This window comes from Sarcophilus harrisii, chromosome 2, assembly GCF_902635505.1.
Source record: "Sarcophilus harrisii chromosome 2, mSarHar1.11, whole genome shotgun sequence".
NCBI lineage: Eukaryota > Metazoa > Chordata > Mammalia > Dasyuromorphia > Dasyuridae > Sarcophilus > Sarcophilus harrisii.
In genome coordinates, this window is record NC_045427.1 from 268,973,513 (window position 1) to 268,999,930 (window position 26,418).

General features: G+C 33.1%; 1 protein-coding gene and 1 pseudogene across 5 annotated transcripts in view; both read right to left on the minus strand.

Moving 5' to 3' along the window:
- NPAS3 (neuronal PAS domain protein 3) overlaps positions 1-26,418 on the minus strand; it is a 1,088,682-nt gene that overhangs the window by 992,796 nt on the left and 69,468 nt on the right. The gene's annotated exons all lie outside the window — the stretch shown is intronic.
- On the minus strand, positions 1,329-5,486 carry LOC100914160 (annotated as a pseudogene).

Consider the following 26,418-nt stretch of genomic DNA (forward strand, 5'->3'; position numbering starts at 1 on the left):
TCCTATACTACTAATTTTTTTCAATTCTTTTTCATAACTTCACTTCACAGGATTTCATAGGATCTATAGATGAAAAGGTCCTCAATATTTAAAGAGCATTCAAAACTCTGTCCTAACTTCCTCATTTCCACTAAGTCGCTAACTTACAATTGTTTTTTATCTCCATCACTTTAATGAAACTGTTCTGTCAGAAATGGATGACTAATTGACAAATAAATTGGGGTTTTTGCACCCTTAATCCTAATTCCCTTTTATCCCGAGGTAGTATTTTATGCTATTATTACACACTCTTTCTTTCTGAATGTTCTCTCCTCCCCTGGCTTCCATGACATATTCCACTGAATAAAAAACTACTGGTATGTCAATTGCTCTTTCTGCTCCTATTCCCTACATATATGCAAGTCTCAAGGATCCATCCTCAACATTTTTGGATGTTTCTTCCATTTTTCTGACTTCAACTGCCACCTCTATGTGAATAACTCCCAACTATTTTTTTTTCAAGCCTGAAATTTTGTCCTAGGTTTCCACTTGACATTTCCATCCACCTACTAGTCTTCCCCACCTGGATTACTGGGAGCATGCCAAATTCCACCGTGCTTCAGAATAAACTCACTTCTTTCTCCTAAAAATCTTTTTTTTTTTAATTTCTCTATTTCATTCACTCAGGCTTGACTACTCAGTCATTTTGCTCACATTACACAATCTAGCAAAAAAAAAAAATCATTAAATCCTACCTTTAAAATATATTTCACATCCCATTGCCACTCCCATCACATCCCAGCAAGTAATTTCCCCCCAAATTTTCTGAATTATTAACCTACCTGGTCTCACTACTTTCTTTCTCCCTTCATACCACTTCTTTAATTTTCCTGGAGTAGTGACTCTTATCACTTCATTAAACATCAATGGCAGTGGTTCACCATTTTTATCAAATGAACTCCATATTTCTAACCCTGACATCCAAAACCCAAAAATTATTTCTTACCTTTTCTCCCTGTTGCTTTGGTGCCTTTTTTCATATCATTTCCTGTGTGAAAATCCAGTCCTAACTACAATTTTCCACTTTCAATCTCTACCAACAGTACTCCCATTCATCTTCTAAGATTTAATTCTGTTGTTAAGCCTTTGATATAGATATTCTGGATCATAAAAACACGTCTCTCCTCTAAACTTTTATCACAATTTCTTACTTGCTTGTCTTAGATTTTTTTTTAATATTTGTTTTTATTTATGCATGTATTTTATTCTCTTACTAGGTTTTAAGTTCCTTAATGACAAAGACACATATACATATATATAATATAACAATATGATATTATATGATTGAATCTAATATGTGTATATATATATTCCATATATATACATATATATAAAATTAGTATCTACCTCAGTGCTTAATATCATATCTTGAATACAGAGTAAGTGCTTAATAAATATTTATTGAATATATTATCTTTATTTCAATAAATACTTATAAAATTAAATAGAAAACTTTAGATTCTCAAATAAATAGAATGATATGAATATTAATGAAAAGAATGGAAACCAAATTAAGCCTAACCTGGACTGAAAATTGAGTTGCATATTACAAATTTCAGAGGAGATGTTTGTTTATATTTTTCACAAAATCTAAAGGAATATAGTTTTGAAATTGTTCATCTAAGACTTTTTGTATAGAGAACAAAATAAATGAAACAGGGAAAGTGGAATTAAAAGAGTAGATAATATCTTATTATAATCATTTAAATAATTTCCCATCATCTTAAACCAAAGCACAAATATGTCTTTCTCTGAACAACCTTGTTATTTTGCCTGAAAAAAAAAACTTGCTTTCCTTCTATGTAAACTAAGTTTTGTGGTAGGAAAAGGATGGCATAAGAAAAGAACCTAATTCACAAATCCAAGAAACATATAACTGTTATATTTCCATGAGGTCATCCAAGTGCCTGGCATTGAACCAACCCACTGCCATTGAGGGTGGTCCAAGCTTGACATAAGTCATACTCTGAAATCAGAGATATTATGCTAACCTGAGTGATCTGAGTCAACTGCAGAGAATATTTAGATTTAACATTCAGGAAGGAAGGCTATGAACAACATCACAGTTAATACTACCCCTTTCCTTAAACTGGCAGGTCCTCAGAGACGCTAGTCATGAAGCTACAAAGGATTAATCCTTGCTAGAATTTGCAATAGGAGAAAGAGTTTTATAGCAGCGTTTGAAAAAAAAGGCAGAAGGAGATAATGGCAAGGGAAAGATGGAAGGCTCAAAGTCTAGATTCAAGAAGCCTAGTTTTTCTTGGAAGCATTTTTTTAAAAAATTTGTTTGCAAAAACAACAGCAAATAAAGAGATACGCCAAAATGACATAATTTTAGGGAAGACTGAATGGTGGGAAAATCTTGAGATGCTATCTGCTAGACCATGTGAATATGTCAACTTCAAGGATTTAAGTGTGATTTGATGGAAGTATGTTAATATTAACTTGTAAATGGATAAAATAATTAATTGCAAAGCCTTCCTACCCACCTAAACTTTGTTTGTTGCATCTATTTGTATGAAGAATGTGGTTTGATATTCTATGACCCATGAACATAAACATAATGACCAGACCCCTAAAATTCGGGATAGATATATGGTTTAAGTAAAAATAAAATAACTCACAAGAGGATGGACCTATTTTTATGAAATACTTTATATGTAAAATACATTACATATTTGGCCTTCTACCTCTGTTCAAGGCCTTCTATTATAGGAATCAAATCTAGCTTCCTAGGCTTTTCTTAACCTACTATTCATCTTTGAATAACATATGCTCCAATCAAGCTGTCCTATTAACTAATCCTAGAAACCAAGTTTCCATTTCCATCTGTGTCCTTGCCCTACACCTAAAATGCTATTCTCCATTTTAAACTATTAAACTAGTATTTTCTCCATGAAGCTTTCTTTGATCTTCTCTCACTCCTTCCAAATAGAAATTCTCTCCTCTTTCTATGCTCCCATACTATTTTATCTGAAACTCTCACCTTACTAGTACTTGTAAAGTCAGGAAAAGTGCCCTCTCCATCTCTGTATCCTCAATAGTGTTTAAGGTAGTATTTGATATTACAAGGTAGATGTTCAATAAATATGCTGAATTGAATTGTAGAATTTTTTAAAAGTCAACCTAATATTATTGGAATTTTCAACATATACTAGCATATAATATTATTAGTCTATTTAATGATGTAATTTGATCTTACTTATTACAATATTGCTGTTGTTGCTTAAGCAGAAATTCAAAATGGCAGATCTAGTAGTTGGGCAATGTAAATAGAGTTTAAAATGTGATTAGCAAATATTACTGACAAAGAGACTAGAAATATGAATTCAAAAGCATATCATAAACAATAAATATTTCAAAGTTAAAGAATGAAGATGCTTATCTGGCCAAGTAAAAATTTTTTTAAAGTATATGGAGATATGTATAATATGTACTTCATTGTTTATTGTTACATTCATAAAAAGAATAAAATTTTAAAAAGATGTTATCTTGAGTCTTCTTCAATTCATCCACAATAATTAGAATCTAATCAAATCATCCTGAAACTACAAAAATCAAATAGTTTAGAAACTATTATTAGAAAAAAGACTGGGTTAAAAAAACAGCTTGGTGATATATTGCTGACAGTGAACAACATCAACATACATGTGGCCAAAAAAAGATGCTGGCTTAAAGTCAAATTAGAAAATAAGATACAGAGAAGAAATATGGAGATTAGGTCACACCTTCCAATGGAAAAGATATTCATTCCAAAAATGATGCCATGGGTCAGCTTTGAATCCAAGAGTAAGGTTAACATTGTTCCTTACAGGAAAAAAAATGAATTTGACCTTGTAATATTTATATCACACAAAACTACCACAGACAGATTTCTTTCTGAAACCTTTCAGATTGCTTCTTGTCAAAAAGCTTGTGTCAAAAAGATGAGATGAGATCTGAACTGGTAGCCATATTTGATGCTGACAACCCAGAAGTCATGAAGAAAAAAGGGGCTTTTAATGCTTCTATTTTTACATGTATTTTCCACTTTTTATATGGCTGTCTAGAAGAAAATAAATATTTTATATTTGTATAATATTTTTCCATTTACAAAATCATATCACATCTATTATTTTATTGGTACTTCACAATAGTCCTTCCTGCAAAAGAGATATACTTGAATTCTCCCATCCTAAAGATAAGAAAAATGCCCTAAAAACACCCATTTCATTATTCAATTATTCACCCATTCAATCATCTAAAGCCTTGGATTTCCTTTTTCTATTTTTCCTATATTGTAGAAAATTTAACTGCAGTAGCCTCGTAGGTATAAGAGCATCATATCCATCTCACTCATTGCTTTTACCACTGCATGCTTTCCCAACTTTTGCACTTTGCTCCTCATATCATTAATTGTTCTCTGGACTTTTCTGGTATCACCATTCATAGTACAGCTACTTAGCATGCTTTTCACATTATTCAGGAAGGGCAACACATCTCGCATGTATTTCTCATATTTTTGCTCATAAGACAACAACACTTCCCTCAGTTGGAAGTTCAGAACTTCCTTCATCACATAACAGCGATTTGTTTCTTCGACATCTTTTACTATGAGACGGCTTATGAATCGAGTGGTGGTATCATCATCGGCATCACTGGCCATTTTGGACAAATAATAGATCTGGTTGTTAATGTGTCGTGCCTGAAAAATAGACCTAGCAATTTTGCAGTTAGATGCCCCTTCTCCTCCCTGAGCCAACAAATTGACAAAGATGAATTTTTTAAGAATGTAGATTCTGCCAAAATGAGACTGCAGAATAGAGCTACATTCTCTTACACTATAATATAAAGTTTTATATGAAAGGATCATGGAGTCATAAATCTAAATCTAGAAGAAACTTTTTAGAAAACATATTCCAAACCTCATTTTACAGAGAAGAAAGAGGTTTAAAGAAGTTAAAGGGTGTGTGCAAAATCACAGAGTTAGTAAGCATCAAGAACAGAATTTGAAACTAAGTGCTAAAACTCTGATAGCCAGAAGTCTTAAATGAAAAACTGAAGATGAAAATTAATCAGAACTTAAAACCAAAACTTTGATTCCTAGGCTTTTGTGTTTCATTGTGTTACACTTGTTTTTCATCGGAATATGATAGCCTCTTGTAGGACAGGACAAAATTAGCATGATGCTAGAGGATTTTAGAGAACTCTCATTTAAATCAATTTCATTCATCAATATTAGGAATATTATAATACGCTATAACAATATCTTACATATACACAGACTTACAGCTTCTTAAACATTTTCTTCACAAAACTAAAAATGCAAATATCATTTTTATTCCCTCAATGAAAAAACTGAGACTTAAGAGATATAAATGACATGCTCAGTCACACAACCCATAAGTAGGAGAGTTGGAGGGAAAAACAACAATAACACAAAATGGGTTTTCTAATTCCAAATCTAGCATTCCTTGTACTATATTATGTTGTTCTTTTCTTTAAAAAAGCAACTATAGGGGCAGCTAGATGGTGCAATGGATAGAGTTCCAGCCCTGAAGTCAGGAAAACATGAGTTCAAATGTGGCTTTAGTCACAGAAAACTTCCTAGCTGTGTGGTCCTGAACAAGTCACTTAACCCCAATTGTCTCAGGAAAAAAAAAAATCAACTATTATTTTACTTTGGGCTACTAATCCTCTTTAACCTACTCTAAAGACATTCTACTTATTATTATAATATATAAAACTTATTACATATATATTCTTATTATATATAAAACTAATTTTTTTGGTTGGGAGTCCTCTGAGTATACCTCACTTAAATCATTTTTGATATGAATGACTAATAGGAAATCAATGATGTAATATTACTGATTATTTAGGTTTTCTCTAAATGTATATGTGCTCTCTTAAAATATAAATTAAAAGGAAGATTAGCATTGCAGACAGATAGATAACCTCAATATCAGGAATATATTCCTTTGCCATAATTGCCTCAGTGACCGGCATCTCTGAGCCTCTTGGCAACTCTCAAAGACTGTAAGGGGCAAATGAAATTCCTCACTGAAAATTCTCTATAGTAATAAAATCATAGGTCCACTCCATAAACAGAGAGTGTAGTCCTTTTTGTTTGTTAAAAATATTTTTTAAAATGGGGGCAACTAGGTGGCGAGGTGGATAGAGTACCAGCCCTGAAGTCAGGAGGACTAAGTTCAAATCTGTTCTCAGACACTTAACACATCCTAACTGTGTGACCCTGGGCAAGTCATTTAACCTCAATTAACTCAGCAAAAAATAAAATAAAATGAAATAAATTTAAAGGCATGATAATCTTGTTTTGGAAGGAAAGAAGTAATTAATAGGGGAAAGGAGGAGGGAAAAGAGAGGGAAAAATGAAGGGAGGAAGCAAAGAAGGAAGGAGGGGTGGATGGTTGAAAAGAAGGAAGGAAAGAAGGAATGCTATATAACTATAAAAACCAAGCTTGAACCTTGTTAAAGAAGTAAGACAATGCCTTTCTCTCCATCTTTTCTCATTAAAGGTGGGGAACTATGCATCTGAAACACCACATATATTTTCAGATTTTGTTCATGTCTAAGTATATTTTAATAAATTGTTTTTTCTTCTCTTTTTTAGTTAATTCTTTGTTATAAGAAATGCCTGAATGCAGGAAAGGACTTATTTAGAAATTAACGTGACATAACAAAAAGTAAAATAAATTTTTTTAAGATTCAGTCACTAACATTCAGGCAAGTTAGAGCACTTTAAAAATTGATATAATCAGTTCTTGTGCAAATAAGATTAGTGATAGCAAATAAACATATTTACGGGAGGGGGAATCACCCTTTTCATCCAGGGTTTGTAGAGATGAAAGAGAAACTTCGATCTTGAGGAAAGGCAAGATAAGTTTCTATGTTGCAAAATCAAAAAGTTAATTCCGTGCAACCAGGTGTTGAAATGGAATTGTTTTGAAGACATTGTTCCTCTTCATTCAAACAGTCCCCTAACCAAACCGAAATGTTAATCTGTCATTCCTAACTGATCCTTAACAAAAGCCCTAGACCACTGCTTACAAAAGGAATGTAGTTTATTACAGTTGTTGCACTCCAAATGAATATTGATTTCAATCTCAGAATGCTATGAAAGGACTTGCATCAATTACACAGTACATCAGAGTCATAATGCAAGTTACCTAGTTCCAAGGATGCACAGAGCAAATCAATCATTCACTTTCACACACCTCTGAGAGACACCCAGTCACCAAGAGTTTCCTTTATATAAACCCTAAAACAAACCATGCAGTGCAGAGAGGTTACAGAACAGGGAAAAGTCCACAACTCAAAAAAGCAAAGGCTACTTGTCAGAGAACTATTATAATTGTTCCTTTTCAAACAGTCTCGTGTTAATGCAAATACAAATGAGGGGGGAGATGGAGCCCTTAATGACATTATGAGGGAAGGTTCTCCCTTATATTATTTATTTATTCAATGGAAAATTATTGGGCTATTGAGATAAAGCAACTAGGAGACAATGACTTTCCTTTCATCGCTAATTAAAATGCTGATTGCCTGTTGAGTGAGACATGCAGTTATGGTCAGACACCAAGTTCCATTGTGTGCTAACAGCTTGGGCCAACCTTACAACCAGTGAGGTGGTCTCACGACAAAATAAACAAATACTTTACTGCTGAAACTACACACACTTCCATTCAGCGAAATCCTTATTTTTTTTTTTATTTTACAAACACACTTGAAGTAATTCTGCAACTTACAATTAAGATAAGGACAACTTATGTGCTATAATAGATAAACAATCAGACAGATTCTATGAGCAGACTGCCAGAGTCATATGACATATAAGCCCAGGGGAGAAAATACATTTGTACAAGTTCCTATTTTATTGTGTTACAAAATTATTGTACTAGCTACCCAGGGGCTGCAATGTAAATCTCAAAGAAATGTTGCTTTTTTAACTTCCTCAGGATGGTTTTTTAACATGCAATTTTTCTTCAAGAAAATAAGGAATACCTACAATTAATTGTGAAGAAATTGTCCTTATTTGTAACATGTTGAAGTCGATGCTCTGTATTTTATTAACAAAAATCATGGTTTCCCCAATAACACAGAAATAATCATCACTTTTCAAAATGGAAAAAGTATAATTTCCTTGTACTTGCAACTCATTCATGTTGTAGAAAATCAATTGGAACCATAAAGTTCACCTAGAAAGGTGAAAATCTCCTTAAACCTATGATATTTGTCATCAGTAAATTGATTCCTTGAAAAGGCTTTATTTCTTATCAAATACTCATTGGAGAACAATGCTATTCCACAGATAATGTCAATGATCAAGTCCTCTTTCCCCAAGTCCATCAAGTTTATTAATTTAAAAGAAAAAATAATGCATTTTAATAATTTCATGATATTTGATATTTCATATTCTGATATGTCATGCTCCAGATGATCATTTCAGAGCTTTTTCTTTCCTGTATTATATAAAGAGAGTTGAATAGTTATAGATAATTGTTTATAAAGGTTTAATATTTTAGTTAGTCAGCATTTAAAAACTAATTTGTAGATAAGCATCCAATCTAGATAATATTTATTTTATTGAGATGTAAGGACATAGAATATAATTAATTGAAATTATGAAATTTTAGTAGGAAAACAAGATGTATATTTTCCAAACAAATCCCTCCATCTTATATTTAAATTTTACCATTGTTATAAAGATAAAGCTTTGATAAATTATAATAAATATTAGTATCTTAGCTTCATTATGCCTTATCTGTATATGTATATGTAAAAAGTTTTAGTCTCTCAATAGAAATATCATTAAATATATTTTAATATAAAAGTAGAGAAAACATTTCCTTTATTCGAAATATATTGCTATAATCATGCTCCAAATTTGAAAGCATAGAGAAGAACTATGATAGTTTGATTCCTTAAACATAGAATCTTATTCTCAACTTCTTATGGCACCTTCATTCAGGCATTTTGGTGACTGTTAATCTTAAGTACCTTTAAACAAATTCCACAGTCTACTAACATATACACATATTTGTGTATGTATATGTGGATATGTATATTAGATTTCATCCTGTGATTTCATCAGTATAGAGAACTTGGTGAAGGAATTCATTCTAGCAGCTGTTCTGGTCTTAACCAGTTGCCTGGAACCCACACGAGGTAACACAGTCAGTATGTGTCTGAAGTAGATCACGAAACCATAATCTATTCTTTGATTAACTATACCACTTGATTGCTTCAATAAGCCAATCAATCAAAAACATGTATTAAAAATTTACTCTCTGCCAGCTGCTGAGCTAGGTGCTAGAGATACAAAGACAAAAAATAAATCAGCTCATCCTCTTGAAAAGCTTACATTTCTATCAGGGGTAAAGATGTGAACACAGATAGGTCCCAGAAAATAGAGGGAAAGAGGGAAAACAAGTGATTTCTTTGCTATAGGGAACTCACAAATGAAGAAACCAGTTATTTTAATGCAGTTTACCACTATCCCTGAAATTATGTTTTAAGATAATTTCCAGGTATTAAGTAACTTGCCCAGGGATACATAGGTAGGGTGCTGTAAGTTTTTTCTGGCTCTACGGGAAGGTCACAATCCACTAATTGTCTCTCCTACAAAACATATTAAAAAACAAATACAAGCTAATAGTTTGTGGGAAGAGATCTCTATCAGTAGACTGTACTTTAAAAAGGGAGTTAAACATTATCATTTGTATATGCCTAATATGATATCTTCACTAACATTGCAAGGCCTTTGAAAAAAAGAAGTTATTTTATAGCCCAAGGAGATTTCTCACAAAGTACTGAATACTCAATAAAACTGAAAAGAGAATACTATCTTCACACATATGATGAACAGTCCATTTTCTTCATCTTTCCTTCCACCTTTCTCTGGATTTTTGTACTGCTTTAATTCACAATAGTCACATTCCATAATGTGTGACCATACTAAAATGGATATATTGATATAAATTCTGAACAAATTTGACTTAAGAATGTAATAGGCAGCAAGATCATTTTCAGTGTCTGTTCAAATGTAACACTCCACAGGCCCCAGTTGAGAGCTCTTAAGGCCAGACTGTTCATAACATTGAAAGATGGCCCATAAACTGCTGACTCTTTTTTTGGTCAGTATGCTGCCTTTGCTACTTAGTGTGATTGTTAAGTAGTTTCAGGCTTTCTGATAGATCCATGGCTTACACACTCAATAAATTCTAGCATGAGTAGAATTCCCACCTGATGTATCCTCATACTCTCAAAATTATAAGGCATAGAATTTTTAAGTGATTTGCATTAAATATGTATACATAATTGCAATCAATTCCATAACAAATGAATTAGATGATACTAGGTTTTCTTTCCATTTCCAAGCAAAATAAACTTCAAATATTATTTTCACCTCCACCCATCTGAAAATTGTAGACATGTTATATTAGACCCCTGAAATTTCCTCTTTTGAGAATTTTTTCCACTTATATCAAGTGTGCTTTAAAAGGTCACAGTTGAGCCTTTAAGTTTCAAGTGTAAAACATTTACAGCTGTGCTTTCTTGTATGGCACAGCAGCACAGGAATATTTGACTATGAAAAGCAGGGTCTTTCTATCTACTAGGCTTAAACATATACATTAAACATTAAACATTTACCTATCTCTTTGTTCCTTCCAATTTTTTCTTATTTTTATTGACATTTTTTAATCTTAATTTCTGAATGTATTCCTCATCCTGGATTCCCTACTCAATAAGTCATCCTTATATTGATTAAAAAATAATTCCTTGTAGATTTTTAAAAAGCTAGCTTGTTTTGATGAAATTTGATTCACTACTAGAATATAGGAAATTGTTCCATATTTGGGCGATTAGTCATTTGAAAAGAAAAAGATCAATAATAGATATGCAATTTTTTAAGATTTGAAACTGGGGATGTGAAAATTGACAAAGTTTTGTTATTTCATTAGTATGTTAACTTGCTATGCATGACATTTTGGTCTAATTTCTTTAGCTCTCAGTCACTTCTTTTAAAAAATGAGAGATTTGGACTAGACTATCTTTAATGTACTTTCCAGCTCTAAGATTCTATGAATCTTTGAGTTATCAACTTTGGCCAAGGAAAAGGGAAACTTCAGAAGACCCTTTCAGGTATGTAGTAATCCTCAAAGCCTGGGAAAAAGTTATTCTCATAAGCAAATTTCCATGATGATCAATTTGGCCAAGGATGAGTACCTCACCTTCCTCGTCCAAATCCATAGATTTTTTTTCTGCTCCAGAAAGCAGGCAAACAGTTTTTCCCTCTTATGGTTAATTCCCTCAGCAGGATATTGCAGAAAGTCACATAAAATACATATAAGATGACAAGAATGAATAGAACCCAATATCACAGGACGTGGGATTGAGAGTGAGAGAAGGTGACCAGTTCTGATGGACCAGGCCATCCTCAGCAACGAGATCAACCAAATCATTTCTAATGGAGCAGTAATGATCTGAACTAGCTATGCCCAGAAAAAGAACTCTGGGAGATGACTAAAAACCATTACATTGAATTCCCAATCCCTATATTTATGCACACCTGCATTTTTGATTTCCTTCACAAGCTAATTGTACAATATTTCAGAGTGTGATTCTTTTTGTACAGCAAAATAACGTTTTGGTCATGTATACTTATTGTGTATCTAATTTATATTTTAATATATTTAACATCTACTGGTAATCCTGCCATCTAGGGGAGGGGGTGGGGGGGTAAGAGGTGAAAAATTGGAACAAGAGGTTTGGCAATTGTTAATGCTGTAAAGTTACCCATGTATATATCCTGTAAATAAAAGGCTATTAAATAAAAAAAAAAAATTAAAAAAAAAAGAGAGAGTGAGAGAAGGTATGCTGATACCTTGATCCATCTTAAAATGCAATCCTGGAAGTATATCTGAACAATGTTGTTACTGTCATGACCCTCCAGAGACAATGTAAACTGTTTTGACAATCACTAGTATCAGTAGACTTCTGCTGCTGTCTTTTCACATATCTGTAATAGTCCCATGGGGCATAATTAATGACAGGCAGTGACTATTATCATGTGCCTGCTTAGTTGCTCCCCATATTGAGAGATTCTGTGCTGACACGAGGTGGGGAGGTGAGAGTTAGGGGAAGGAAAGAAAGGAAGGATATCTGCCCCCCATCCATCGTTTCTATTGTGCTATTTGAGAAGAGTTCAAAATTCAGAGAACCTCTTATTTAACAAGAAATATTTGTGATAAGAGATTAATTCACTTAAATTGCAAGCTATAGACCTAGAAAGAATTGCCATAATATTCATGGTCAAGTTCTATCCTGGACCCACCATCCAATTTACTTTCAATGCTGAAAAACTTAGCTTAAAAATGAAAATAATTCTCCAAGCCAACCATGAAAGTTGATCATAAGATTCTTTACAATGTGGAGTCGAAGAAAAAATATTTTATACAATTTGTCATTAAAATGAAGAGCCATTTAGAGAAAATCCAAGTGACTTTAATGTTATATGTATAAACTGTGCATGTTTAGAATGATGACTTTTAGTTTTATTTTTTAGAATCAAAGGTATAATTTAAATGTAATTTGAACATCTTGATGATAAATAGTGGTCCTTACAACCATATTATTGTATAAATTCACAATCTGCCTAGTTCTAAACCTTTCCATTTTATTTTTGAATATTGTTTTGGGAGAAGAATTTGTTGGGAAAAGGCAAAGGTAGATTAAAAGGGGATACAGAGAGCAATTATATCTTAAGTGCTTTGTTTGGTTTTTCTTTAATGTTTAGATTTTATTGATGTCATTTTAATATTATAATCATTTCCAAATATACCACCCCTTTTCTCTAGTTAGCCTTCCCTTTTAACATTTTTTTTAAATTACACATTCATAATGATGGCCCAACATTCAATTTGTCCAACAAAAAGACACAAGTAAATTTCTTAATTTCTTATCTGGGTCTAAGGTTGGTCATTATAAATTCAATCTATTGCATTCTATTTTCATTACTAATAATCATTTAAATTCAATAAAAATACAATAATTATATGTTGAACAACTCAAAATAAGTGAGATTGTTTCAAGATTAATACTATTTCGCCTCTATTTCTTCAACAAAATACCTGGAAAATAATTATCCTAATGCTAGAAAGCTCCCTCTTCTAGACCAGATATCTATACCCCCTAAAGACCTCTATCATATTTATGACATACACACACACATACAAAAGCTGAAAACTAACATACTTTTACGGGAAAATTACTTTTTACTGCTTATGAATAACCAATTACTATTACTATAGGTATAACATTTTTTTCTTTTGTAAACGAGTTCTAGAAGGAATACTCTCTAAGGTATGACTGGAAGTGTGAGGGGAGACTCAGGTCAGATGAATCTAAGGAAAAAATCATCAAAGTCTATTTAGGAAATGGGTAGAGCTTATCATTCAATCCACTAATATTTGCTGAGCAGAGGACTTTTTATCTTAGATCAGCAAGTAAGTTAGATCCTAGAATGGTTTCTCTATACAGAAAAAGAAATTCTGAAACAAATTTAAGGGAGTATGCATGAGGGTTTAAGAGGGGTAAGGAGAAAGTGTTAATTTAGAAGAGATTTGCCGATAGTAGATTTTATTCCTAGAGAGGACAGATTCTGAATAATTATAGTGGTTCCCATCTGTCATATAGTCAATCTCCAGATCACATGGCAGGAACTTCTCATCAATTCTACAATGTGAAGTGAAAAAAACCAAGTTGTACCCCCAAAAAGTAAAACCAGCCCAACAATTAGATGAGTTTATTTAAAGCAAGAGTATGATAGTCATCAATGAAAAATATATAAAATAAATACCCTCTAGAGTTAAATTTTTCACATTGTGACATTCCCCATTAAGGTTTCAATACATTGTGGGTTGTCATAAGAAATTAAATGGAAATTTGGGGGGGAGTTTTACAGAAGGACAGATAACACACAAAAGCCAGCAAAGAAAACAAATCTATGACCAGATAATTAATGCAAACTTTACATAAAAAAGAAAAAAATTCAGACTTCTTCACTGGTATGAAGGGAGGGCAGAAAATTTTTACTCACATCTTTCAGATAGGTGTAGGGAAAGACCTCTAACACCTCACCTCTCACCCCCATGATGTGGATGGGATAAGTGTGCATTTAAATGGAAAGGAAAGCTGGTTTCTAGGAATGTAAAACTTGTACTTTGTTTCATGAATTGAAAGTTTTCTGTGCCTCAAAATTATTAATAGGAAAATCCCTTACATCTCCAAGATAATACACTATGATCAAGTAGGATTTATACCAGGAATGCAGGGCTGGTTCAATATTAGGAAAACTATCAATATAATTGGCCATGTTAATAACCAAATTAACAAAAACCATATGATCATCTCAATAGATGCAGAAAAAGCATTTGATAAAATCCAACATCCATTCCTATTAAAAACACTTGAGAGTATAGGAATAAATGGACTTTTCCTTAAAATAATCAGCAGAATCTATTTAAAACCATCGGTAAGCATCATATGTAATGGAGACAAACTGCAACCATTCCCAATAAGATCTGGAGTGAAACAAGGTTGCCCACTATCACCGTTACTATTTAATATTGTATTAGAAACGCTAGCTATAGCAATAAGAGCTGAGAAAGAGATTAAAGGAATAAGAATAGGCAATGAGGAAGCCAAATTATCACTCTTTGCCGATGACATGATGGTATACTTAGAGAACCCCAGAGATTCTGCTAAAAAGTTATTAGAAATAATCCACAACTTTAGCAAAGTTGCTGGTTATAAAATAAACCCACATAAGTCATCAGCATTCTTATATATCACTAACAAAATCCAACAGTCAGAGTTACAAAGAGAAATTCCATTTAAAGTAACTACTGATAATATAAAATATTTAGGAATCTATCTGCCAAGGGAAAATCAGAAACTTTATGAGCAAAATTACAGACCACTTTTCTTTTTTTTTTTTTTTTTTTTTTTTTTTATTTTATTTATTTATTTATTTTTTTTTTTTTTATTTAATAGCCTTTAATTTACAGGATATATACATGGGTAACTTTACAGCATTAACAATTGCCAAACCTCTTGTTCCAATTTTTCACCTCTTACCCCCCCCCCCTCCCTAGATGGCAGGATGACCAGTAGATGTTAAATATATTAAAATATAACTTAGATACACAATAAGTATACATGACCAAAACATTATTTTGCTGTACAAAAAGAATCAGACTCTGAATTATTGTACAATTAGCTTGTGAAGGAAATCAAAGATGCAGGTGTGCATAAATATAGGGACTGGGAATTCAATGTAATGGTTTTTAGTCATCTCCCAGAGTTACAGACCACTTTTCACACAAATTAAGTCTGATCTAACCAATTGGAAAAATATTAAATGCTCTTGGATAGGGCGAGCAAATATAATAAAGATGACAATATTACCTAAACTAATCTATTTATTTAGCGCTATACCAATCAGACTCCCAAAAAACTATTTTAATGACCTAGAAAAAATAACAACAAAGTTCATATGGAAAAACAAAAGGTCAAGAATTTCAAGGGAATTAATGAAAAAAAAATCAAATGAAGGTGGCTTAGCTGTACCAGATCTAAAATTATATTATAGAGCAGCAGTTACCAAAACTATTTGGTATTGGCTAAGGAATAGATTAGTTGATCAGTGGAATAGATTAGGTTCAAGGGATAAAACAGTCAACAAATATAGCAACCTAGTCTTTGACAAACCCAAAGATCCCAGCTTTTGGGATAAGAACTTACTGTTTGATAAAAATTGCTGGGAAAATTGGAAACTAATATGGCAGAAACTAGGCATTGATCCATACTTAACGCCGTACACCAAGATAAGGTCAAAATGGGTTCATGACCTAGGCATAAAGAATGAAATTATTAATAAATTAGAGGAACATAGGATAGTTTACCTCTCAGACCTGTGGAAGGGGAAGGTCTTTATGACCAAAGCAGAACTAGAGATCATTACTGATCACAAAATAGAAAATTTCGATTATACCAAACTGAAAAGTTTTTGTACAAACAAAACTAATGCAGACAAGATTAGAAGGGAAGCAATAAACTGGGAAAATATTTTTACAGTCAAAGGTTCTGATAAAGGCCTCATTTCCAAAATATATAGAGAATTAACTCTAATTTATAAAAAATCAAGCCATTCTCCAATTGAAAAATGGTCAAAGGATATGAACAGACAATTCTCAGATGAAGAAATTGAAACTATTTCTAGTCATATGAAAAGATGCTCCAAGTCATTATTAATCAGAGAAATGCAAATTAAGACAACTCTAAGATACCACTACACACCTGTCAGATTGGCTAAGATGACAGGAAAAAATAATGATGATTGTTGGAGGGGATGCGGGAAAACTGGGACATTGATGCATTGTTGGTGGAGTTGTGAACGAATCCAACCATTTTGGAGAGTAGTTTGGAACTATGCTCAAAAAGTTATCAAACTGTGCATACCCTTTGATCCAGCAGTGTTACTACTGGGATTATATCCCAAAGAGATTATAAAGAAGGGAAAGGGACCTGTATGTGCACGAATGTTTGTGGCAGCCCTTTTTGTAGTGGCTAGAAACTGGAAACTGAATGGATGTCCATCAGTTGGAGAATGGCTGAATAAATTGTGGTATATGAAAATTATGGAATATTACTGTTCTGTAAGAAATGACCAACAGGATGATTTCAGAAAGGCCTGGAGAGACTTACACGAACTGATGCTGAGTGAAATGAGCAGGACCAGGAGATCATTATATACTTCAACAACAATACTATATGATGACCAGTTCTGATGGACCAGGCCATCCTCAGCAACGAGATCAACCAATTCATTTCTAATGGAGCAGTAATGAACTGAACCAGCTATGCCCAGAAAAAGAACTCTGGGAGATGACTAAAAACCATTACATTGAATTCCCAATCCCTATATTTATGCACACCTGCATTTTTTATTTCCTTCACAAGCTAATTGTACAGTATTTCAGAGTCTGATTCTTTTTGTACAGCAAAATAACGTTTTGGTCATGTATACTTATTGTGTATCTAATTTATATTTTAATATATTTAACATCTACTGGTCATCCTGCCATCTAGGGGAGGGGGTGGGGGGGTAAGAGGTGAAAAATTGGAACAAGAGGTTTGGCAATTGTTAATGCTGTAAAGTTACCCATGTATATATCCTGTAAATAAAAGGCTATTAAATTAAAAAAAAAAAAGAAAAAAAAATTGCTCAGAAATGTTACATACTCACTCTAGGTTATGGGTAGCAAGGTAGAGGAAAGTACAAAAATGTTTGTCATTAGAAACCTTATGTAAGGTGAATCTGGGATGAGAGAAAGGATGTTAGTGCTAAAAGCATTAAGGAAAGTGAGGGGTTTAAAACATAAAGATATAGGATACCAAGAATCAGTCCAAGTCTGAGGTCTTATAGATTTCCTGTGGAGTCAGATGAAGACTACACAAGCTGTCTGGTGATTTTAGATAAAGAGTTTTTTGGTCTTAAGATCCAGGTCATAAGAGGTTAAGTACTAAGGGTAAGTCAGTAGTATATAAATAGACAGAAAACCTTGGTCATCATGAAGCTGAGTAGAAGTATAAGAAAGTTCAGAGATCATGGACAATCAATGGGGGAATCAATAGAGCAGCACCAGAATTTGGGACTTAAGGTTATTGCAACAAAGCTCTCTGAAGCCCATAGTTGTAACAATTCGAACAAGCCTTTGGCTTTAAAAATTTCTTACTGATCTTTAATCAGGCTTTTGGACTACAACCTCTAGCCGAGGCACTTTTTGGGGAGGAATGGTGTAATCTAGAGATTTCTGAATGTCCTTGGAACCAAGAACCCAGTCTCATCTTCACTACCACTAGCACTGAACAAGGACTGGGCAGTGTGCTACATACAAGAATTCTGACAGTGCAGGGTTTAAAGATCCCTGAACCCAAAGGAGCTGATTCTGTATTAGATAATTGCAGAGTAATCAGAGACCTCTATATATACAATATTGACTTCAGCAGAATTATATTATAGCATGGGGGGGGGGGGTGGAGAGAAAACTCTTCTGATTGTTTTTGAAGGTCACCTTTTAATCGAATCTGCTGTTTTAATAGAATCAAATCACCAATTTCCAAAAATGATTCCATACATTGAATATACTGTACTAGAATTTGCCCTTTAAAAATAAAAGTAAAAAAAAATCTTATGAAAATCTCTTCATATTTTTCTTTCTTCCACTGAAATGAATCATAATTTTAAATTTTTTTTCAGCAGCTATAAAGCTTAGTCTTAGGAAATCTTACTTGGATTTCTTTTAAACTGGAATAACATTGAAGGCAAAAAACTCATGATAGTGCTGCCGCCCTTTCTGAAAGCTTCATTTAGACGACCAGTAGATCCCTTCATGGACACCAGGGAATCTTAAGCAGGCTCTATTTGATTGTGCTTGTCTAAGGCATTAAAGTTCAACCCACCATGTCTCACCTCAGTAACTCCACACAGACTAGAAAATTCCTACAGTCGGTTTCCCCAAGGGATTTGTTAAGTTTCACATGCATTTAGTTGTGCAGTTGGCCTGCTCAAATTGATAAACTTGTAGCTACTGCTTTCTGCTCTGCTAGGTTGTTGCATTCTTTCTTTTTTAAAAATTTAATTTCATTTGTCACCATATGAATATATGTATATATGTATATATATATATATATATTTCAAAAGAGGATGCTATTATGCTTTAGTAATGCCCATTCATATTTAAATATAATAAAATTTATTTACATATGTGACTCTAAGAAGGAACGTTTTGTGGACACAGTTAAATGTTATTATTGCCTGTTCCAAAAGGTACCTACATAAGTAGATAGAGTAGTGGACCTAGAGTCAGAATGAAGAGTCAGAAAGATCTGGGTATAAATATGGACTTAGACATCTACTAGTTATGTGACTCTTTACAAGTCCCTGAATTTCTGTCTGCTCAATTTCCTCACCTGTAAAATGGAAATTATAATAGCACCCCTTTATGAGGATTAAATGAAATAATATTTGTAAGGTGTTTAGCATAGTTTCTGGCACACAGAAGATGCACCAAAAGTGCTTATTTCCTTCCTGACTCTTCCCTAAAATTGCCTTGTTTATTTTTTACATATTCTGTATAACTTTATCTGATCTAATCCATTATAGGTTCATTCTCATGCTATAATTTTCACTTTCCTTTTGCTGGACAACATGGATAGTTTACTTGGCAACACAATTCATTATTATTTTAGTTGTTTTTCTGCTAGCTCTGAAAGTCTCCATAACTGAAGTGTCCCCTTTCAGGTTCTACTCTCTGCCTTTCGTTCTTTTTGATCTCATATGCTTTTCTGCAAATGTAATGTTTATACCTCTGGCCTTTTAATTCTTTACCACCTTACCTTTCTTCTTTGATACTCACTGTTAAAATAAAACTGCACTCATTAAGGTCATGAAAAATTTCCTCTTGGGCAATAGTGACCTTTTCTCCCTTCTAATCTTTCAGGTCCTTTCCATCATCTTTGACTTTGCTGACTACCCACATCCCTCACTACTATTTCTGAGTCTGTTTTTGCACACTCTGCTATTAAATCTCTTAGCTTTCTCTAATTTTCAATGTTTCCTTGCAAGATGTTCCACGTAGCTTTTAATTGTGTGATTCCAACAGGATAATTTCAGAAAGGCCTGGAGAGACTTACACGAACTGATGCTGAGTGAAATGAGCAGGACCAGGAGATCATTATATACTTCAACAACAATACTATATGATGACCAGTTCTGATGGACCAGGCCATCCTCAGCAATGAGATCAACCAAATCATTTCCAATGGAGCAGTAATGAACTGAACCAGCTATGCCCAGAAAAAGAACTCTGGGACATGACTAAAAACCATTACATTGATTTCCCAATCCCTATATTTATGCACACCTGCATTTTTGATTTCCTTCACAAGCTAATTGTACAATATTTCAGAGTCTGATTCTTTTTGTACAGCAAAATAACGTTTTGGTCATGTATACTTATTGTGTATCTAATTTATATTTTAATATATTTAACATCTACTGGTCATCCTGCCATCTAGGGGAGGGGTTGGGGGGGTTAAGAGGTGAAAAATTGGAACAAGAGGTTTGGCAATTGTTAATGCTGTAAAGTTACCCATGCATATATCCTGTAAATAAAAGGCTATTAAATAAAAAAAATAAATAAATAAATTTAAAAAAATAAAAAAAAAATTGTGTGATTCCACTTGCCTGGGTCCTTCAATTTCTACCTTCCTTCTTCAAAATACAATAGATACACTTCTAAAAACAATACTCTGTTCATAACACAAAACTACCCAAATATTTTACTCTCTCTAATTTTACATAGACTTGAATGGATCCATTCTCCATTGATACTTCATTGGTGCAATTATAATTCATTCAAATTCTCTCATTCTGTATGATATCCAGGTCTTTCTGTATATTTTCCATAAAGAATTTACCTAACATATTAGAAGCCTTTTGTTAGCTCTTTTATTTTTTTGTTAGCTCTTTTAATATCTAATAGCTACTGTGTCCTATAATATTTCATTTATGATGCCCATCTGTTAATACTCATTCTTACTCTATGAACCATTCATTTAATCTTGAAGTCATAATATTCTTGAAATTTTTATGCCACTTCTTCAGTCCAGATCATCATTGGATGTGTGCTAGCTGTGTGACCTTTAGCAAGTCACCTCGCCCTGTTTGCCTCAGTTTCCTCCTATGTAAAATGAGCTGGAGAAAGAGATGACAAACCACTCTATTATCTTTTTTAATAAAACTCCACATGGGGTCATGAAAAGTAGAACACAACTGAAAAAGGACAGAATAATAAACCATCTACATGTGCCATGTGCCTTTGGGAGCCTACAAAATTTTGATGCTTAAGTATCTGTAATAGTCCATGTTCACAACACTATGGGAGCAATGGGAGAACACTGTTATTTAAGATATGGCCTTCTGCAGTGGTAAAATTTGCCTCAACCCAAAGAAAATCTTTTCCTGAGCTATGCTTTCTGGATATGATGTGGATCAGTACTACCAAAAGCCTACATTTAAGGTGGATATTGAGCAGAGATTACACATTTAAAATAATTATCAATTAAACTATTTTGATAGATACAAGTGTTAGCAGCTACTACCCTTCTGCTGTCATTTCAATATTATTAGTCAGAAACAAAGTGTCTCGAATTTATGGAGTACAGTTTTACGTTTTATTGATCATCTTAGAAAAAAATATTATCTAGTGGCCAGCTGTCTTAGATAAATTTTTCCAACTTGACTAGATTGAACTTCAAATGATGGTATATTCCTGCCTAGGTAATCTTAAAATTTTTTTAAGTAGATTACCGGAGTTTACATTCAACTGGCATGTACTGTGAAAAATATGAGTCATCACCTTACAAAAATGAGTCAAGAAAGTAGCACTTTTGAGAAGAAATTATATTTCATATAATGTAAGAGTTTCCTGGAACCTTAGAGACCATCTGGTTCAACCTGCTAATTTTAGATAAGCAAATTGAGATATGGCAGGATTAAATGAATCTTCAAGGTCACATAGCTAGTTAGTACTATAATCAGGACTAACTCCTAGGTTTCTGATATACAGGCCAGTACTCTTTCTACTCTAAATCACTGCTTCCAGCTGAAGAATAACACTAATATGGATGTCCTATGGACAACTTAAACTCAATACATCCTAAATCAACTATCATTTTTATCCCAAAAATATCACCCATTACAAGCTCCTTTGTTTTGTTATCATCCATAATAATAATATTTTCCCAATTATCTTGAAGTTCTCTTGAAATTTCTTGAGCACCTTTGCTGTTAAATCCATAGCCAACTTTGAAAATCATAGCTTCTATAACATTTCTCAAAGCCATATCAGGGTGTCATAGGATCATATGATCAACAATTTAAAATTTTTTTAAAAAGACTTTGACGGTCCTCTATTCTAGCTCCCTCATGTTTTTGCAAATCAATGAAACTTTCTTAGTTGAAGCAAAGAATTATGAAGATATGTTAAGGTGATATAGAAGAAAATTCAGTGAGCCTTGAATTTTACCTGGGGGATAATAAAAGTTAGGAAGAAAACGGACAATGTTGTCATCTAAGGATAGCAAAATCATCATTTTAAAGATGAAAAATTTAGACATAGCAAGACCTGAGCTCAAATTTGATCACAGATATTTATTATTCCGTGACTAAGCAAATTGATTAACCTCTATTTACCTTGATTTTCTCCATTGTAAAATGGAGGGGGGAGAGGGAACAGAACCTACCTCCCAGGATCATTGTCAGGATCAAATGTGATAATATTTATAAAGAACTTAGCATGCTATTTGGCTATGTGAATGGCATTATATAAATGGTAGTTATCATTATTCAGTGATTTTTGCAAGGTTATACAGACAATAAGTAGACCTTATAACTTCATATCCAAGAATCCTGATGCTGTATCATGCTTTGTCCTATACTCCTTTTTCCTTTTGAAATAGGGAACCATGGAATATGTCAAATCAATATGTTAAAAGTGTTTTTAATGAAAATTAATCTGGCTGTAATGTGTGGAAATTAGGGAAACCAGTAAGGAGGCTATTCCAAACATCTGATTACAAGGTAAGGACAATCTGTACTAGGTTACTGGCAACAGAAACAAAAAGGAAGGGACAAATAATAAAAGAAAATTCAAGAGAAGAAGTAGTGGAATTTGGTAAATTATCAAACAAATTGAATGATATGAAGAATTCTAAGTATCCCAAAATTCAAGCCTTAAGTGACCATGAGAATAGTGGTCACATTAGTGGGGGGAATGAGATATCAAAAAAGGGAGTTGATTTAAGGAGAGCGTAGATTAATTGTTCAATCAACAAACCTTTATTAAGCACATATTGTGTTCCAGTTATGTGATAAGCTTTTGGGAAGAAAGGAAGGAAAGAAGGAAAGGGAAAAAAGAAAGTAGGAGGGGAAGAGGATGGGGAAGAAGAGGGAAGAAAGGGAGGGAGGGAAAAAGAAAGAAAGAGTTCTTGACTTTCTTAAAGTCGAGTGATATAACTTTTAAATAAAGATACATATGGAACAAGATATATACATGGAATAGATAGAAAGTAACCTGAGAGAGGAAGGCTCTAGAGAAATTATGACTTCAGTTTTGGATATATTCATTCCATTTAGCATGATGGTGGGACATCCAATTGAAAAAGTTCAATTAAAAGCTGAAGACACAGGATTGAAATTCTGATGTATTCTGTGTAATTCTGTAAAGAATTTTTGCTTAGAATTCATTAGCATAAAATTCATTGCTAAAGCTTTGATTCTGGATAAAACTTTAAAAAGAAGGTCTCTTATCCTCTGATACATCATAGCTCATATCCATTACAAGCATATAAACCCACATTCAGCTTGCCTGTTTCCATCTGTTTTCATTCATGCCATTAGTCCTTTGCAGAATGCCTTCTCCCACATTAATGCAATTACTTCCTGTTTTTAAAAGTTTCTCATAAGATTTACATCACATATTACATCTTCTCTAACCCCACCTGATTCCAATCTCCCAATCACACCAGCAATCATACAGTACTTCTCTCCCATGAATCCTTGTGTATCTCTATCCAACCCTAATTGGTTATGTCTCTACTTTTATGTTTACATTATTGGTTTTACCAGTATACTGATTTGTATTTGTTCCTTCAGATTATAAATTCCATATGGAAGAAGAATGCAAAGTCTTTCCATTGTTATGTGCTTTATGACTATTTTGCTCTGCACAAGTAATATGTTTTAAATGGCTCCTATAATCTAATGTATATAAAGGTTACATAGCTTAGTGAAAGACTTAAGTGTGTTGACCTGGGACCAAGTTCTGTCTCCAACACATATTTACTGCTGTATCATGAGTAAATAACTTGAACTTTCAGGATCAACAAGATACTCTTTAAGACTCCAAATTACAGATAAATTAGTAATCCACTTTTTTGGAGAGAGTTTTCACAATGAGTTTCCTAAACTGATGAAATGATAGATGTAAAGAAGAATAAAAAAAATATGAATATCCATATATAAATGAATTCTTATATATACTGTGGGAACAGGCCCAGCCATGAACCATCAGAGGTTTTCTGGGCCTTCACATATTACTATAACCCTGGGAATGTGCTCAACACTTAACTCTCAACAACCCCAGATTAAATAACTCTTGAAGCATTTTTAGCTCAAGTCATATATCCACTATGGTTAATCTTTTCCCTAGACAAAGGAAGCAAGTTTAACATTTGCTCCCAAATGCATATAAAAAATTCACATAAATGTTTTTCATAATCCTAGGGATCAGAAAATTCCTGAATCCAGGAGAACTGTGTGGTGTAATTCTTACTGCTTAGAACATGCTAACTTCTATTTCTATATATTCTTCAATAAAATATATGCCAGCAACCTGTGCTCTATTTTATCCAAACACAGAAATCCTTTGAGCTCTATCAGTCCAAAAGGATATATATCCTCTGTTTTGATTTTACACATAACATGTATATATAAAATTCCAAAATGAAAATTATCCTATAATCAAAAGCTTATATGTAATTCCTATTTTCCCATATTATCCCTCTTCATATGCATTACATTTTAGCAAACATTACTGCAATTCATCCCACTCTTCCTCACTTTTTTTTCTATCTTGGTATGGATTCTACCATATCCCAATCTCCAAATTTTGAAATCCCATCTTTTTTCAAGATCTAAACAAGATACAGCCTCCTCTAGGAAACCTCACCTTAACCTTCTTTCCCTCACTCCCAACATTGTTGTCCTAGTGAAAGTGGCATTTCTTAAATCAGATAACACTTTTTCAGATCTCTAGGTTGTACTTCTCACATTGTTACTTATGTCAACAAGTTAAGCCCCTGGAATACAAAAAAGAGGCAGAAATACCCCTCCCTTCAAAGAATTCCTTTTCTAATGGGGAAGAAAATATGGAACTATGTATATATAAGATAAATAAATTAATGAGAAAATTCAAAAGTAATCTCATAGAGAAGGAACTGGCATTGAGGAAAACCTTTTTGTAGAAGGTAGGATTTGAGCTAAATCTTGAAAGAAATCAAAGAAGCCAGGAGATGGAAGTGAAAAGAGAAAGCATTTTAGATATGGAGAAAATAAGGCAAATGAAAAGGCACAGAATGTCAGAACAAGGAATAGAAAGACCAATGGCACTGAAAAAGCATAAGAAGCCTCAAAAGATAGGAAGGGACCAAGTAGAGAATGGCTTTAAAAGTCAGAGGAATTTATATTTGACTCTGAAAATAAGAGGGAACCAGTAAGTAAGAAAGGTGACATAGCTAGTTCTGAGCTTTTAAAAAAATGTCTTTAGTAGCTAAATGAAGATCAGACTGGGGTGACAAAAACTTGAGGCAGAGAGAAATGTCACATTCAGTCTCCTGATTAAATGTAAGCTCCTTGAGGGCAAGGTTTGTTGCTTAGCTCATCTTTACACATCTGGCACTGAGTCCAGTGCTCCATAAATAGTCACTGCTTAATGATTATTGAATTAAAGTTTGTTTTTTTATTTTTAAAAATGGATAAAAGACTGCTTTATTGGAAAGCATGCAAAGAAGGGAAAAAAAGTGTCTTTTACCATTAGGCACAAGAACTAAAAAATCAGAAAAAAGAAAACTAGTTGTATCCCCACAGTCTAAGTATGTTATTTTAACTTGCTTACTACATTTTATATCATGATATTTTTTTGTCCTGGGGGTGAGCAGAAATGGTCACTTTCTCAATTTATTGTAAATTTTTCCCAAAGGCAAAAAGTAGGGATGGGGAGCGATTGTATTTATTTTAGGATATGCCCCATCTAATTAAAATAATAACCAGTCTTTTAACTGCTTTTAAAAATGCATTCCTAAGGAATAATTTGGATATATTATTAATTTAAAAATGAAATCCTGTACAACTTCATTCATAAAATAATAATACCATTTATTTCATATAGATCATATTCAACCAAGAGACTCTAAATGTTTAAAACCTTAATAGCTCTAGGCTGAGAGGTAAAAACCAAATATAAATATATAAAGGAGTCAGAATAGTAAACAATATAAATGCACCAACTATCTTGCAGCTGCTATCAGATATAGGTTTTTCTTTTTGTTTTCCAGGTCTGTCTTTAAGCCTGCAAGAATTTCTGACTGATTTTTTTTCACTTAAGTTATCCTATCTTTTCCATAACTTCTTTTCTTAACTGTTCGTTAAACAGGATATAAATTTGACACATTCAGTAGTCAATTCTCAAT